Below are 5,083 nucleotides of genomic sequence, written 5' to 3'. Positions count from 1 at the left end.
TTCCAAAGCGGAAAGTAACTATTCCGCGACAGAGAAAAAATGCCTAGCAGTATAGCGATCAGCGAATTCCGCACGTAATTGTACGGTAGGTCGTTCAGTGGTGTTAGCAACCACCATTCCCTCTGCTGGCTCGCAAGCCTCGAGGACCCTTCTGGACGACTTGCTCGAGGGAGATTACGGCTGCAAGAGTACGACATCACGGTCGTATACAAATCGGTCATATACAAAACACTGCGACGCTGACTGCTTGTCGCGAGCACCGGTTCCGGCCTGATCGTTCGACGCCGAAGAGATGTGCCCGTTCATCGGAGTCATTCACACTGCGGATATGGCAGCACATAAATTGGCCGACGCGGAACTGCGACCGCTCATTGAATACCTTCCTAGAAACGTTACCACGGCTCCACGGGCCTTTCTTCGGGGACTAAATTCTTACTGCCTCCTTCCCCTCCTCCACCTCGTCATTCCGTCAGCATTACGAACTTAAATTTTACAGACCTGCCATGATGAGCCAAGCACTGGGTCGCACGTTTCCTAGAATTCATCAGAAATACTACTGTCTGTTAACTAAATACTAACTACTAATTAAAAACTAACCAAAAAACTACTAACATCAGTGCAGCAGTATGTGAGGACCTGCCGTGACTGCCAGCGATGCAAGACAACAACCGCCGAATCCGCAGGGCTACTACATCCGCTGGATCCACCGGACGAACCATTTCGCCAAATTGGGATGGACCTACTTGGCCCATTCTCGACGTCGTCATCGGGGAACAAGTGGATTGTTGTTGCTACGGATTATTGGACGCGGTAGGCTGAGGCGGCGGCACTTCCATGAGCAACTGCTGCGGAGGTGGCCAAATTTTTACTCTACAATATCGTTCTCCGCCTTGGCGCACCCGCTGTTATTTAACAGACCGCGGCACAGCTTTCACCGCAGAGTTTATGCAAGACGTCCTCCGGTTGACGCACAGCACTCATCGAAAAAGTACCACTCACCATCCTTAAACAAACTGCTCGACGGAACGCCTAAATCGAACATTAGCAGATACGCTGCCTATGTACATCGACCTTCACTACGAGACCTGCACGAAATTCTTCCCTACGCCACCTTCGCTTACAATACGGCTGTGCGGGAAACTATCCGCTTTATTCTGTAGGGCGCTATGTCGGGCGAGAGAAAGGATCCTCAAGCAGGACGACCGTTCGTCGCAAGGCATGAATAGTTTCAGTATTTATCAGTGTGACCGTTCTGAACGAAAGAGGGTAACGCGATAAAGAATACACTGTCATCGTTTCTGATTGATACTCACTCACCACTCGAAATAGTTTGGGCTGCCTGCTTTTCCGCTTCCTCAAAAATACTGATAGGCGCTTGCTACCGGCCACCCGATGCAGGTCCTTCCTTTAGCGATGAACTTAGAAAGAGTATAGCGGCCGCTGTGCAAAGCTATCAGTGTGAAAACGTTTACCTCCTCGGCGACTTTAACTTTCCCGATGTTGATTGGCCGTCTCTTTCTTCACCTAGTCGCGCTTCTGTAGAATTTATAAACTTAACTCTGGATTTTAACCTCCTCCAAACTGTTGACGCACCAACACGTGGATGTAATTTATTAGATCTAATTTTAAGTAATGCGCCTGAAACTATCGGGCCAATCACTTATCGGGACGGCCTAAGTGACCACAAGTTACTCAATTTTCCTATACAAGTGCCATTTAGCCACACAGGTAAAGATAGCAAAATTATACGAGATCATAACAAGGCCGATTACGCAGCAATTAACTCAGACCTTGAAGTATTCCTTGTTGAAGGGATGATGCCTTTGTTCGATACTCGCACCGTCAACGAAAACTGGTGTCTCTTCCGGGACAGCGTTTGCGAGCTAGTCGATAAGGTTGTTCCCATAGTTACAATAACGAATGACAGGTCGAACCCGTGGTTCACCAAGTCACTCCGTCGGCTCAGAAACAAAAAAAAAAAGCGGTTGTACAAAAACGCCAAAAATGGGCGAACTGAAGCTGCATGGAAAAAGTACGACGAGTGTGCGGCGAGCTACTGCACTGCAATTAAGGATGCGAAAGACAAATATTTTTCCCATGATCTCCTTTCTCTTTTGAAATCTAACCCTCGGACGTTTTGGCAGTCGTTAACCCCAGGAACCAACCGCCAGCATAACTCGTTAAATGGTGATGACGACAAACCCCTCTCAGATAGTGAATGTCCATTCGCCTTTAACAGGTTCTTTTCTTCAGTATACACAAGAGAAGACCATTCCAACATACCATTCATCGCAGATTACGACTGGGCGTTTATGGAACCAATAGCTCTTACAGACGAAGGTATTGCTTCCCTCATTGACCAACTTAAACTATCTACTTCATCGGGGACCGACAACATTAACACAAAAATACTAAAGAACACAAAAACCATATCGAGCAAATTCCTACTTCATATCTTTCAACAGTCCTTGATGTCTGGTTAACTTTCACATGATTGGCACGTGGGTAAAGTGGTTCCCGTTTATAAAAGTGGAGGTAAACACTCACCTGGTAATTATAGACCGATCTCGCTCACGTGAATCTGCTGCAAACTGCTGGGGCATATTGTCGCTTCCCATGTTCGCCGTCACCTCGAGTCAAATAATTTCTTTTTTCCTCACCAGCATGGTTTTCAGAAGGGCTTCTCGTGTGACACGCAATTGTTTGAACTAACAACCGATCTCCATTTCAGTATGAATGAAAATAAACAAACCGATTGCGTATTCATCGATTTTTCAAAGGCCTTTGACCGCGTTGCCCATTGCCGCTTAATATCCAGATTATCTGCACTTAGACTCGATTCCTTAAAGGGACACTGAAGTGATATGTAAACATTGCGGGATTACTAGCGCAAATCGTAGTCCAGAGTCCCCAGGCCATGTTTCGACCACTCTAGGCGCGTTTACGCGATTTTATTTAGTAGAAAAACTAATTCGAAAATGCTGTCCTCCTCTCTTTACGCTCGCCCATTTTCTGTGGCGTTTTCGTGTGACGTCAGGAGGGGATTAGCTGGCCATTGGCTGCGCTACTGCACGGCTCCCCGGCCTTCAGACAGAGTCAGTCGGCCCAGCGTTTCGGTCGTCGCAATCAAGGAGGTTAAAAAAAAATTGCTTGGTCGCAATTCGTTCGCTTTGTTGAAACGAAGCCAGGACACGTTTGTGAATGGAAGAATGTGCCTTTCTTTACTTGGTTTGTTTGTACACTGTATCTAGCTCCAAGTCAAGGTCGCTTCACACAAGCGCTGCACAAGCGCACATGCGACGCTTCGCTGACTGGTACGCCAGTAGGAAAATATAAGGCCTCTTGAAGGCGGGAGAAGAGTTAGCGAAGTCAATATAGGTACTAAGGAAATAAAATCAACTGACATTTTTACCGTACAGCGTAAAACTAGGGCGCGGGAAGCACTTTTTTGCGCTGGGCGAACAAGCACAGCGGTCAGCAGCACGACTACGCATCTGCGAACGCTTTTCCGTCTAAGAAATGCAATTGCTAGACGTGAGCTACTGTGGAAACTCGGGCGACGCTTACTGCACGAGCGCAGTACAACAAATAGTCACCTAAGCTCCTTGAAATGCCAGAACTTAAAGTTTAAACCAGTTGTACAATATATACCTTATATTAGCAAGGCCTTCGTATCCCGCTCCGTGGCTCAGTTGTCTAGGGCGGTAGGTATGTCACCGCAAGTGTTTTGCAACTCACGAGTTCGAATCCCCGCGGGTACGTGCTTTTTATTTTGTAAGTTAACTTTTTTGTTTTCCGCCGATGTTTTCTATATTGAGTTCACCTTTTTTTTGGGCCGCAACGTTCATGGCTACACGAACTAGTTCACAAAACGCGCGCAGGCTGTCACTGGCGCGCTAGCGAGTTCTCGTTGGCGTGCTGTTGCCATAAGCACCGACTGCTTGCGGGCAGTGGGCACAGGCCAGAATCAACAGACCCTTGGCCTGGTGCGAACACGCTTTTTACGATACAGGCACGAGTGAGGCAAGCTCCAAATATGGGGGCAAAGCGCATGACATTTGGGCGTCTGCGGGTACGCGGAGGGCGTTCATGCACTGCGTAGGTCTCGGCTAGTGAATGCTACGACTACAAGCCGTCCTGGGAGGCTTATCTTGTGCATTTTACAGCCGACAACATGGCAGAAGCGCGGTACGATGATTACTGAGATATTGAGAATGCCCATCCAACAACGCCATTGGTTATGTTTTACAGAACCGAAACCGAAACCGAAACTTGTTTGATTGCTAACCTTGGGCATCGTCCAATCACGGCGCCCCTCCTCCCAACGTCACAGCCTTAGTTGGTGCGGCCGCCGCAAACCGCGCATGGTAGTTTTTCTTCTTTCGCGCTTTGTAAAATAATTACCGATTTGTCAACCGGATAAACGATGAAAAGTGTGCTAATTTGAGCCAGTCCACGCAGTGCAAGCAAAAACGGGAGCTTGACAAATTCACTTCAGTGTCCCTTTAACCCTTTCGTGGATCCGCAATTTTCTTTCCTTTCGAAAACAATTCACTACGGTTAATAACTACGCCTCTACTCCCTCTGATGTGATCTCGGGTGTTCCACAGGGTAGCGTTCTCGGACCTCTATTATTTCTCATATACATAAATGATTTGCCAAATAATATATCTTCCAATATAAGACTATTCGCTGACGATTGCATAATATATCGAGCTATTAACAATGATGGTGACCACGTTACCCTTCAAACAGACCTACCCTAATTAGTGACTGGTGTGACGTGTGGCAGATGTCTCTTAACTCTTCCAAGTGCCGTGCTATGACTTTCAGTCGTAAACACAATAACTCCAATTATTCCTACTCTATTAAAAATGATACAATAGTGCAGTGCTCTTACAAATACTTAGGCGTCAATTTAATACACAATCTTCATGGTCGGCACACATTAGTGTTATCTGCGCGAAAGCCTCAAAAACATTAGGTTATCTCCGTCGTAATCTGTGAAATTCTCCAACAAGCATCCGTAAACTGGCCTATTTCACTTATGTACGCCCCCAGCTGGAATTTGCATCTTCAGTCT

Source organism: Haemaphysalis longicornis, unplaced genomic scaffold, assembly GCF_048455015.1.
Source record: "Haemaphysalis longicornis isolate Haplotype H1 unplaced genomic scaffold, Haemaphysalis longicornis Haplotype H1 scaffold_11, whole genome shotgun sequence".
NCBI classification, from domain to species: domain Eukaryota; kingdom Metazoa; phylum Arthropoda; class Arachnida; order Ixodida; family Ixodidae; genus Haemaphysalis; species Haemaphysalis longicornis.
The sequence above is the reverse complement of the archived record's forward strand: the minus strand, read 5'-3'. Positions refer to the sequence as shown.